Raw genomic sequence first — 14,019 nt, forward strand, 5'->3', positions numbered from 1 at the left:
AGGCTAATTCTGAATTGTCTCAGTGACTGACTGAACTAAAAGAAACTTCCGAATGTTCTCCCACTGCTCCCCTGCTGCTGCTCTCTGCTCCTGCCAGTGCTGCACCTGCCTTGCTCCTCTCAGCCCCTCCCCCTCTAACCTTTTCTCGCCCAACTTCCCTTTTGTATTACTCCTATCCAGATGATTCTGAAGCTACTGTAGACCCTCCTGTCCTAACCAAGCCCGCCCTAACCAGAATCACCAACTTGGATCTTACATTGCCTGTACTAAAGCTGAGCTCCATGCAATTGCTGAGGACTTCCCAAACCCCAGTGCTTTTGATTCAGATGTTTTTCTCCTATAGGCACAATCATATTCTAATTTTTAAAAGTGAATCTAACTTAAATTGTGGACAGTTGTTCTTTCTCAGTACTTTAAAAACTATAACTATAACTTTGGAACTTACATGAATGGCCCATCAACCAAACCTTAAATGGCTCTGTGCATCAGTATTTATTTTCTCTTAAGGTTACTAAGGTCCAACCTCAGGAAGCAACTAAACCAGAATTGAAAAATGTCATGTTTTATATTTTAAGGGTATCATTCCCCAATATAAGGCAAATTTCTATGGTTAACCCTGGGTTATGGACATCTAAATCCCAAAGCCATACAAAATTTTGAGAACAGTTTAGCCATACAAAAATGAACTTATCAAATAACACTTGACATCTTGGATGGGCACCACTTATTTCTTAGTACATGTTGCTGGAAAGACCAATATTATATGATTATCATTTGGATATTAGACCTGAGAAAAAGAGAGTATTCAAAGATAACATGCTAAGTTTTTAGCGTGAGCAGCTTATTAACTGATGTGTCATTTATTAAATCAGAAAAGCTGAAGGAGGAATGGATTTTGAGGTTAGGATTGAGAATTTCTTTTACATAGCTTAAGTCTGAGATTCTTTTTGAACATCTCAGTAGGTTCAAGTTTTGGGAGAGTGAGAACAAAATAAATTGGTGCTAAAGATGTAATTTGGGGAGCTATCAGAAAATAGGTAGTATCTAAAGCCTTAAGATTTGATGACATCACTTAAGGAGTAGGAAAAGATAAAGCTTAATGATTCATCTCTGGATGCTTCCAGAAATTCTCATTCAAATAAAGGTAATAGATGGGAAATTGGTATGAGGAGTAACTGATAAGGTAGGAGCAGATCTAAAGATGTGTGCAGTTCTGGAATGCAAGTAAAAAGAGAATTTTGAGAAAGAGAGAATGATCAACATGTCAAATGCTTCTGAGAAATCAAGGGAAGTGAGGACTGAGAATTATTCATTGATACTTGGCAAGATGTAAATCATGAGTGCTTTCACAGGGAAAATTATTTTATGGAGTGGTAAGGATGAAACTTTATTGGAAGGAATTAAAAACAGAATGAGAAGTAAGATAAGTCAGAATATTCAGCTTTTTGGAATTTTGCCAGCCTGTTAACTGCCTTATACTTTACATTAACATTTATTTTATTCCTTACTTTACTTTCAGTCCATCATATGATCACAGTCTCTAACCAGTTTTAATTAGCTTGCTATCTTGCCTTTTCATCTGAATACCCAAAACCCCCCAAATCTTGTCCAATTTAACTACCATCTTTTTATTTCTGTATTTCAGACAGATGAGCCCCACTGAAGGGAAATCACAGACTTACATAGGCTGGTGCTTTGAAAAATTTATATCATCAATACCATCTGTCATTTTCCCTGTGTTCTTCTAGTTATTTGTCTCTGCTATTCCACACATGTATAATTTACTTGGTGTACACATATTCTTTCCTTTTATAACCTTCTCATAAGAAAGAAGTGTCCCTTCTTACAATTTAATCTATTTCAGTCTTTCATAGCCATTCCTTCCACTTCCTCAGTAATCTTGCCCAGTTAATTATCTTTTTCCTATATCTTCAAAACCACTCTCCTCACTGGCTTTTTTCCATCATCATTTAAATATTCTAAGTTACTTTCCATCATAAACATGATATTTCACCATCTCTCTTTCCACTCCAGTTTTTCATTTGGCTCACAACAATGACCAAATTTCTCTAAAGTATTTTCTCTACTCATTATGGCCATATTTTGTTCCCATTTCCTAGTCAGGTTTCTGGAGCCATTTTCTGGAACCCACTTTCATGTTCAACACACCATTAAAACTTTCTCGTGATAGTAACCAGCAACTTCACTAAATCCCATGAACACTTTGGAAACCTAATCCAATTTGAGATTTTCCCTATCACTTGACATCATTGAATAGTTATTGAAATGTTCTCCTTCACTGGCTTTTATAACTCACACAGTTTGTTTTCTACCAGTCTTTCTGGTTGCTCTAAATAAACAGCGTAGCCAGCTCTTTTACCTTTTTTTTTTTTTTTTTAAAGAAAACAATGTTACATGCCCGTGTTTTATAGGGTTCCACATTTGTTTGCATTCCTTTATCCCTTTGTAAACTATTGATCTATGATCTCATTAGCTCCCTGACTTTAATTATCATTTCTAGGCTAACTCACAAATCCATCTTTCCAGACATGTACATCGAGTAGCTTCCTAGATATCTCCACTTGACTATTTCTCTGACAAATTAAGCTCAGCAAGAACACTGTCTTGTCCACTGAAACCCATCTCCCCTTCAAGGTCCTCTACATCAGTTATTACAGGCAGGATGCTTCCAGTTCTGCTTACTAAGGTAAATTGGGTAAAAGTATATATATATTCCCTTTGTTCATTCTCACACCAAATCAACCAAATCCTATTGAATTTATTAATACAGCACCTTTAAATCTCTTGGTTTATCCAGTTCTACCCACACCCTGTGAATCTACCCCAGTTGAAGAACGCTATTCTCTCTCTCCTGGGTTTCTTCAACAGCTCTCTAACATGCTTCCCTGCTTTCAGTATCAACCTTTCCATTTATTTGTCATGCCAGTATGATGCCATTACTCTCTGTTTCACTGTCTTTCACTTTTTTCTTGGTAAATGTCAAACCTATTTGGGCTTTATATATGCATTTGGGGGAGTGGGGGTGGAGGGTGGAGGTGGAGGGTAGGAATTGGCCTCTCCCCTTCATCTCTTATTCTTCCAGAATCTGTCCATATCTTACTTATCTTTGAAATTTGAGCTGAGATGTTATTCCCTGGGTATTTCTCACCTCTCAAAATTTGAATTTATTCCCTTCTTAGCACATATCATTTTGAACTGCATATAACTCATATATGATGAGTTTCTTCAGTCTGCTTGCAGTGACGTTATAGTGACATTAGTATACATTTCTTGTTTCTGCCAAATGCTGGTACCCATAGAAACTCTCCTGCTCATTCTTCTATCATAAAGGAGTCAGTGCATCAATCAGCATAAATTTTTTGGAAGGACCACTTAGAGGATAGGCAATACATGAAGCCCTAGAAAGAGAAGTGAAGATGATGGAATGACTACAGGATTATGAGACACTCGATAAACATACAAACATATACATAATTTCAGGTACAGCTGAATGCTAAAAGCAAACAAAGAAAGTCAAACAAGAAAATGTGGCAGATTAACTGGATTCTAAGAAGAGAGGGTGTTATTTTAGTTTAGAAAATTGTGAATTGAGACCTGAATGGTGAGGAAACAGCAGCCATGCAATGACCTGGAGGAAGAGAATTCCAAGCCAAAAATAACACACTAGTATCTTGACGTGGGAACAGGTAGACATATTTGAAGGTTGATATGAGTCTCTCATGACCGCAGCATTAGTCAGGGGGAAGAAGAGGGCAGAGAGGTGTTCGGGCCGAGTCATGCAGAACCATGTAGGCAGGGAGGCCTTGTTCCAGTTGTGGTGAGAAACCATCAAGTTTGGGCTGGACAATAATCTAGTTTGATCTAGTTCATTAGCTCCTGGGGGATAAGGGGACTCCCATGTTCTCCCACACTAATCTCTCCCCTATAGTCAATGTGTGGGTAAAGCTCTAAGTCTTTCCCAGACTTCAAAATGAAACAGCTGAAAGACTAAACTTCTTGGAATTTCTGATTGCTTCTCAAAAACAGGTTCTTTTTTTCTTATGTGTTAATAGGCTCCTGACTTCCCAGGTGGCGCTAGTGGTAAAGAACCCACCTGCCAGTACAGGAGACATAAGAGATGTGGGTTCCATCCCCGGGTTGGTAACATCCCCTGGAGGAGGAAATGGCAACCCACTCCAGTATTCTTGCCTAGAGAATCCCATGGACAGAGCCCTTTGGGAGTGAATGCAGGATAATAGCCCAGAGAACTGCTATTTCACCAGTGTTAGTCTAATGCTTCTTCAGAGGCCTTCATCTCTTTGTAGCTAAAACTGTAACTTGTTCACCATTTTATCCCCAGGCCTATTCAGTACCTGAATAGGCCTCAACTACTGTTTGTTGAAGGAAGGAGAATCTATGGAGACAGAATGGAAAATTTTAACATCAATCCAGGGGATGGTTGGATCATCATGGTGGCTCATATTGGTATGCCCCAGTGACCATCACCCGTTTCCTGGAAAGAGTGGTCCACAGCTCAGCACAGTTTCCCAGGATTCAGCACAAATTATCTCCTTGAAAGAGCTGAGCTTTCATTTTGTGAAACACAGCTAGGTGAGTACTCCCTTTTGCTTGTATATATTTAGATCTCAGTGCTGGGGGGAAAGAAAAAGAAACCACAAACCCAGAACTAATTAAAATGAACTTGAAGATTGGATTGAAATGACATATGTTTTTTCATTTGCATTTGGAAAAGCAAGTGACAGGATCTAGCATTCTAGGATAGGAAGGTGATTGACAGTAATGAGTAACAATTTGGAAAAGAGAAACATATTGCTAGAGTCACAAAACCTCTTATGCCCCAAACATTTTCCCTCTTTTAAAAATTGGCCCTCTTTGTATTATCTTTTTTTTGTCAGAAGAGTTGTAGCTGCCATTCTTAGCTCAGTTTCTTTTGCATTCATGCTCATGAAAAAACAAAGCTGCAAAGCACAAAAGCTCTACATTTATATGTTCAGATGGATGAAGGGCTGAAATCCCAAACACAGAAAGATATTGACAGCTCTGACAGATCCATCTCTGGCTTTAACAGTCAAAGATGGTTGCATGGAAACACTTAGAGTCAAAAATAACTCCTTTTGTTACAAAAAAAAATAATGAGGAGGAGATGAATTGAAAGGCTTTGGGGCCCAACTGAGTATCACAAAGATTTTTCTAAAGTCTTGGACCTGACATTTTGTCTATTAATTTTCATTCTAAAATAATTCAAAATGAGCCTGAGAGAAATTTGCTTCTCAGGTTTCTAATTTTAAGTTTAGAATAGAAAACTGTGACTTCCTTACACTTTAAAGCATTTATTTCTGATTTTTCTTACTGTGATTGATACCCTGGGTCTTGCCTTAACTCTGTCACCACCTCTGTATATGGAGTGCTGAGTGTTTCATCTCCACTTTTCAGCGCCACTTTCTCAACTCCATGCTCATCATTGTCATGTAGAGAGTATTTCTGCAGTAGAACTCTCATTTTTTTTTTACAGTGATTATTTATGCCACAGTTAGATTAAAACAGAAAGCAGAATGACTAAAGACTTGATGGTAATTTTTAAAATTCTGAATGTAGGCTCAGGGTTATAGTTCTGTGAAGCCATCAAACCGACTATTTAGAAAAGGTATTTTAAAAGTAGTTGTTTAATGGAATTTTTTATGTTCTAGGGAGATATATTGGCAGCCTATAGCAAACTTTATTTCTCAAAAAGTTTGATGTGTTTGAAAAAATGGACATTGTCACAGCTTAAGAAGGATTGAAATTCAGCAGAACTCATTTCCCCATATCTATAAATAACTGTTTATTGGAAACTTACTCTCTTACAAATTCTATTTCCTTTCTACATACGAAGCTTTGCCTGAAATGTACCCATCTTTCATTAATATTCATTGGAATTACTTAGTTCCCTAATTTTTTTCTGTTCTTTCTTTCTTTCTTTTTTTTTCTTTCTTCAAAGCATACGATTGCACCTTGAAGGAACCAGGACTCATTAATTTTTTAGTTACCTTTGAAATTTAAGCTGTTTTGTGCACTTTTCCCAAAATGATACTGTGAATTCTTTTTGTCTGGCTCAAACTGAACTTACTTCAACAGAAGACAACTGTCTAAATGATGGCATTTGGTTAAAAATAAGTTAGCACTGCAGAAGGTAAATAAAACCTGAGACCATATACATCCCACCCTAGCCCTCATCCTTACACACAAAAAAAGACATGGAAAGTTATATAGTTCTAAGTTGCTTTTAAAGTGTAGCAGTGTGCTGTGGTATAATTTTCAAATTAATTAATATAAATCTGTCTTTTTTCAATTCAACTATGTTTAGCAGATACTACATTTACTCTAACCCTCACAGGAGTCCTAGAGCAGCATGAATTACAGTCGTCAAACAGAATCATTTGATAGGGAGAATTCTAGGAGAGTTTATTGGCTGATTGACATGCCCCACACCATAGGAATCATGCTTAAGGAAAGAGAGGTTTCCTGACAATTTTGTAAGGTCCCAGTTAAATTGATTTCCCTAATCTTCCTTTTAATTACATCTGTCCTCTGAACACAGTAATCCCAAACATATGATGTGGAGGGCATGTGCTCAGTAGGAGTCAGAACCAGTATCGCCCAGGGAAGACAGACGGCTGTTGGGATCTGACTGCCTTCACTACTACTGCAAAAGGGCAGGTGGAGTGTAGTTCTGTCTCTAAGAGTTTGGCTTCTTTGTCTGAACTGGGTTTGAACTCAGGCCCTGCCATGGATTGGCTGGATGACCTTGGGAAAATAAATACTTTCCTCTGTGCCAGAGGTTCCTTCTTAGTGAAATAAGGGATAATTATAGAGTCTACCTCATAGAGTTCTATATGGATTAAATCAGTTATAAGTAAAAGCTCAAAACAGTGCCTGGTCTGTATTGATCCTGTTTTTATTTGTTCTTTTTTATCGATCCTTTTGATATTTTCGTTCATCTTGAATTTTTGCATTAAGTTTTTAATACATTAAAGGGATTTCCCTTGTGGCTAAGTGGTAAGGAATCTGCCCGCAATGCAGGAGACGTGGGCTTGATCCTGGGTCAGGAAGATCCCCTGCAGAAGGAAATGGAAACCCACTTCAGTGTTCTTGCCTAGGAAATCCCACTGACTGAGGAGCCTGGTGGACTACAGTCCATGGGGTCGCAAAAGAGTCAGAAAGGAATGAGTGACTGAACAACAATAGCCATACATTAAAAGAGTATTTATTTATGGTTAGTGAGTTTTAAAGGTTGCACCCAAAGTGCGTGCCTTGCTCATCTCGTCCTATTCCTGGCCCTGTCCTTAAATCATTACCATTGCTATCTTTCCGGTTTTGAAATTTATTTTTAATTGGAGGACAGTTGTTTTGCCTTGTTGTGTTGGTTTCTGCCATACGGCAACATGAACCGGCCATAGGTATACACATGTCCCCTCCCTCGTGAACCTCCTTCCTCCCCCCACCCCATCCCGCCCTGCTGGGTTGTCACAGAGCACCAGGCTGAGCTCCCTGCCTCATGCAGCAAATTTCCACTGGTTATCTCTGTTACACATGGTAATAGATACATTTCAGTGCTACTGTCTCGATTCCTCTCCTCCCCCCACTCCATGTCTGCCAATTCATTCTCTATATCTGCATCTCTACTGCCGTGCAAATAGGTTCATCAGTACCATTTTCCTAGAGTCCACATATATGCGTTAATACACTATATATGTTTTTCTCTTTCTGACTTAACTTTACTCTGTATAGCAAGCTCTAGGTTCGTCCACCTCAGTTCAACTGACTCAGATTCCTTCCTTTTTATGACTGAGTAATATTCCACTGTATACGTGTACCACACCTTCTTTGTTCATTCATCTGTCAGTAGACATCTAGGCAGCTTCCATGTACTGGCTATTGTAAACAGTGCTGCAATGAACACTGGGGTACAAGTGTCTTTTTCAAGTATGGTTTTCTCAGGGTATACGCCCAGTAGTGGTATTCCTGGGTCATATGGTAGTTTTATTCCTGGTTTTTAAAGAAATCTCCTTATAGTTCTCCATAGTGGCTATATTAATTTACATTCCAGCAACAGTGCAAGACCATTGCTATCTTTCTTGTTGCCCCTGGTTTAACTTGAAAACTTCTCCTTTATTTTATTTTAAATATTGCAATTATGAAATCTATAGTACATGTGAAACAGATCACCAGCCCAGGTGGGATGCATGAGACAAGTGCTCGGGCCTGGTGCACTGGGAAGACCCAGAGGAATCGGGTGGAGAGGGAGGTGGGAGGGGGGATCGGGATGGGGAATACGTGTAAATCTATGGCTGATTCATATCAATGTATGACAAAAAAAAAATAAATTAAAAAAAAATAAAAAAAATAAAATATTCATGTGATTCAACACAAAGCAAATAAATACTCATGCAGTGATCACGCAGGTCAAAAAATAGAACATTGCCAGCATCTCATACCCCACCCCTCCACTGTCCATACTTACCCTTTTCTCTTTCTCTAAGATTGACTCCTTCTAAATGGTAATTGCTGCCTTACTTTATTTGACAGATGTCTATCTAAACATGTATTCTCAAGTGTTACAATTTATAGTTGCCTATTTTTTTTTAAAATTATACAAATAGAATGATGTCCATAGGCTATATCGTCTTTTCTGTCTGGCTTGTTTTACTCGACATAAGCCTGTGAAATTTATCTATGATGTTGCACTCAGTTGTAGTTCAGTTTCCTTATTGAATTGTAGTGCATTGTATAAATATACCACAATGTTTCCATTCTACAGTTCATGAGTATTCGGTTTATTTTCAGTATTTGGCTGTTATTAACAATACTGTAAGACCACTTTTATAGAAATCTCTTGTGGCACATATGGTATATGTGCTTGCATTTATATTGGATATGTGCTTCAGATTAGAATTAGTTACTTTCCAAAAGTTACTTTACCAATTTTTACCTATTAAACTAACTTATTATTTCTTATTATTTCTGGAGGTTATTTTGTGTTTTCTACATGCACAATCATGTCAACGATGATTAATGATATCTGTATTTCTCCTTTCAAATCTTTTAACAGTTTACTTTTTGTTCCTTATTATTTATTATAAGCTCCAATACAATACTAAATAGAAATATCTGTGTATTATTCCCACTTTTACAAGGAAAACTTTCAACATTTCACAATTAGATAAGTTGGTTGCACTAGGTTTTGTGTAATGGCCATTTATTCAATTAGAGAAGATTCCTTTATGATTGTTGAGGGGGGAGGATGGGAGGGAAGGGATAGTTAGGGAGTTTGGGATTGACATGTACACACTGCTATATTTAAAATGGAAAATCAACAAGATCCTACTGTCTAGGACAGGGAAATTTGCTCAATGTTGTGTCAACCTGGATGATAGGGGAGTTTGGGGGAGAAGGGATACTTGTACATATATGACTGAGTCCCTTTGCTGTCCATCTGAAACTATTACAACATTGTTAATTGGTTATGTTCCAATATAAAATTAAAACTTTAAAAAAGTTAAAAACAATAAAGAAGATTTTTAATATTGTAAACACCCACACATACACCAAAGAATATTGTATTATATAAAATATTTTTTCTATATTTATGTATATGGTCATATAATTTTTCTCCTTTATTATTGACTTTTTAATGTTAAGTCAAATTTATATTCCTGGAACCAATCTAAATTGGATATGGATGGATGTATTATCCTTTTATATGTTGCTGGGATGGTTTACTAATTTTTGTTTAGAATTTTCACATCTGTATTTATAAAGAAATTGGCTAACTTTTAATTTCTTTTTCCTGTTATGTTCATGTCTGGTTTGATATCATGGTTATCATGAACTTTTTCTGTGTAAAAGTCACCTGTTAGTTTCTGCTGATGCATTTTTTAATGTGAAATTCCTAGCTTTCTATTGCTATATGTAAAACATTTCCCCCTTTTTATCTCTGGCTTTAGTGATGTGCCTGAGAGTGGTTTATTTATTTTTTCAGGAAATAACTTTTTGTTTTATATTGAACTATAATTGACTAACAATGTGTTAGTTTCAGGTGTAAAGCAAAGGGATACAGGTACACATATATCAATTCTTTTTCAAATTCTTTCCCCTTTTGGGTTGTTACATAATAATAAGCAGAGATCCCTGTGTTATGCAGTGGGTTCTGTTACTCAGCCATTAAAGAGAGTGGTTTATTTACATTCATTCTGCCTGAGGTTCTCCAAGCTTCTTGACTTTATGTCTTGATGACTTTCTTCTTCAAATCTGAGAAGTTATCAATTAGTCTCTCGTAATATTACCTGTCTTTTGAGAACTCTAATTATACACGTAATAGACATTCTTTCAATCATCTTTGTCTTGTACACCATCATTTCTGTTTTCTCCAGACTTCAGTCTTTGCTTAATCTGCTCTAAAACCTGTCAAGCGAGTCTTTAATTTCAGTTATTGTATTTTTTCAGTTCTACGATTTCCATTTTCTTAGTTATTTGTTCTTCAGATTTCTCCATCTTGTCTTTTGTGACCAGGAACATAGTAAGAACAGTCATCTTAAAGTCACTATCTGATATTTCTAATATCAGAGGATTTTGGAGTCTTTTACAAATGCCTGTTGTTTCTGCTTTTGCTGGTTCATGTTGTCTTCTGTCTTTTTGCCTGGGTATTTTTAACTGTGTCTTTAAACCATCTTTGCAAACAATTGGTAGAAATAATCTCTGCCCTAGGATATTACTTTCCTCCACAGAGGATTTATTATTATTATTATTACTATTATTACTTTGGCCAAATGTCTTGGGGAAATAGCTTTTCAGAATTACCTTAATATAATTTTAGATTCAATATTGTATGAGGCTGAGCTATAGTTCCTTTGGAAGCCTATTTTGGATTCAGTCTTTGCTAAGTTTTGGATTCACAGGTAGCGCCTGTCAGTGAGGGGTGTTCACCAAGTCTGCTTTCTTTTGTGAGAGCTCATGCTCCAAACCTCTGCTCTCCTAGTGTGTGAAGACTGTCAAAAGTAGAGCTCAGTCTAACCTTCAGTTGCCCCTTCTGAAATAACAAATAATCTAAAGGAAAGAGAAGCTCATCAGCTGAGCCTGTGTCCTCAATGGATCATACCAATCTTCATTGTTTTATTAATTCTAAAATATAAGCTTTTAAAAATATTTTGTCCAGCTTTTCTTGTTGTCTTGGTGGGAGAATTGGTACAAATTATCCCATTTGACATTTCTAGAACTGGAATTGCTTTTCATATAAAAACCCATTATACCAAATAAGGAAAAAAAAGACGCTGAAACTGAATCCAATTTCACGAGGCATGTTTGTTTAACAGTAATATTCTAATTCAATTAGGAAAGCCTTTGGACAAACACAAAACCATTCAAAATAATCCAGTCTTAAAAGGTTCAAGTAAATATTGGGAAAGAGATGTTATTTTATATTTTTAACCCAAGTTCATTTTCAGTTCTATCTCAGTATTTATATTATTTTCATTATGACTCATCAATGCCCTGATACCATGCTAGGTGTTAGAGATACAGTATTACTGTGTGAGCAGGATAGACAGAGTCCTTGCTTGAATGAACCTTAGAGAAAAGTGGAGAAGACAGCTAGGATTATATGAGGTAATCTGTGAAGCATGGTTCTTGCTGTGTAATACACATTTAAATACTATTGCTGTTAATACACACAATCATTTCCCAACAGCCTGCAGTTCCTAGGCCTCTTGGGCCTGCATCTCCTAGTGGGTCAATTTATGAGGGTAGGCAATAGATGTGTAATAGATGTAATAGATGTGTAAATAGATAAAGCAGCAGGGGCTTTGTAGGTAGCTGTGTTTTTCGAGGAAACTTATTGGGACATACAACGATGGTGCTGACAAGGAGAGGGACAGTAAAAGGATGCATTTTGGAGAAGAGGAAGAGAAGCCTTTTCAGAAAAAAGTAATGAGAAGTAAGAACAACACCTAGAACTCCTCCAGGCATTGAGGTCCAAGAGAAAATACTATCCATACTTGACAAACTGAGGGAGAAAATGTCTTTTCAAAAGAAAATCAGACCTCAGGAAAGCACAAAGTTAAATAGAATACAGACAAGAGGCTGAGGATTTTGCTGAGGAGAGACTGCAGTTTTAAGATGGCTTGATGGCACCTTTGGTGTGTTATTTTTCGAGAAAAATGGATACAATTAATTAGTCCTTGTTCCCTTCCAAACTGTGCAAGACATTCTGGACCAGGGACAAACTATATGTTATTTCTTTTTTCATTTTAGGGAGGTTATCCTCTTCTCATCATTGTATGTTGAGTACGGATCATCTACATTTATTTTTAACTTTAGATTCATAATTACTGAAATACATATGTCAACCAGGTCAAGAGTATTTCTCATCACTCGGAGATAAATCAAGTGACATGATTTTTGTTTAGAAGAAGAGGTTGGTGTGTTTTTAATTGTACGTGGGGTAGTTGTATTGGTATACATATCTGGGAAAAAGTATGTATGACTCTGTGTGTGTGTGTGTGTAGTGAGACTCATGATCAAGGAGACATCTGTTTTGGTCAGCTTAATATTCCTCACTGTCTTCTGACAATAGCATCATCCTCCCTGGGCAACTGCTCCTCTCTGCCCTCCTCTCTCCCTTATCCTGGAGGTTTCTGATGAGGCTGCCAATTACTGTACTGAGCCACTCCCCAGTCACAAAAGATTGGCTTGCAGCAATGAAAGTGTCCCACTCTCCTGGTCACAGAGATTAACTGAGGATGTGATTAGGCCAGACCAGTAAGAATTTTTCCCGGTAATATTTGTATATACATATTGGGAAAAGGCAGCTGTCTCTTTCTTCTGGAGTCATAATCTTAATTGACCTGAGTGAAGCAGGGGCTATTTATATAGCCATGCCCACATGGAAAATGCCCATTTGATCACAGAAAATGGCTTTACAAAGTGAGAGATAATTAAGTAAATATATAGCAAAGAACAGAACTGAAAAATAAAGTACCAGTCATACTGTCACATCCCTGGATTCAAAGATATTTAAAACCATCTACCTCTTTTTAGGATTCAGGGGCTGTGCTGTGCTTAGCCACTCAGTCGTGTCCGGCGCTTTGCAACCCCATGAATTGTAGCCCACCAGGCTACACGTTAGTCTTTCCAACACTCAGTTCTTTCCTCTGTAAAATAACCAAATTAGCTTCATCTGTTTCTAAGATCCTTAAAACTATAAACTTACATGTCCCAGACACCACTAAACTAATCACCACGAAACTAATAAGTGCCCCACCAGTGAATAAGTGCTTAATAATTTTTTTCTTGTAATAACATTTTTCTTTTCCATTCCTTTGCTTTTAAGCTTTCTGTTAAAAATAAAAAGTATGATGCTACCAGATTAATCTAGTGGAATGTAAATGCAATCAGTGACTAAATCAAATGTGTCTGTAGTCCACGACGTTTCCAAAGCAAAAACAAAATTATATATCCTTCTAATTCGAACCAGCTGAAGTAGCTGCTGATTTTTATAGTTCCAATGAGATAGTGAATTGTCAGAATTGATTGTCTCTGCAGATTATAATTCTGAGCACTTATGTACAGCAGCCCCTAAATTTAGAGGTTCTTGAAGTTTGGCATTGGAAATGCCCCTATTAGTCTTTCCAGTGGGATCTCAACCCTCTGAACCCATCCTTCTGAATCCCTTCCCAGACTCACGGCATGGCTATTAAGTTCATCCTTCTTGTTGTGCTCAGTTGCATCTGACTCTTTTGCGGCCCCACGGACTGTAGCCCACCAGGCTCCTCTGTCCATGGGATTTCTCAGGCAAGAATACAGAGTGGATTTCCCAACCCAGGAAGTGAACCCACGCCTCTTGCATCTCCTGCATTGGCAGGTAGATTCTTTACCACTGCGCCACCTGGGAAGACATCTAAGTTCATAGTCAGAGCCAACTAGGTTAAACTGTAGTGGCTGCATGGAATACTTCATTGGAGAAGG

The sequence above is a fragment of the Cervus elaphus genome, chromosome 28 (assembly GCF_910594005.1).
Source record: "Cervus elaphus chromosome 28, mCerEla1.1, whole genome shotgun sequence".
Taxonomy (NCBI): domain Eukaryota; kingdom Metazoa; phylum Chordata; class Mammalia; order Artiodactyla; family Cervidae; genus Cervus; species Cervus elaphus.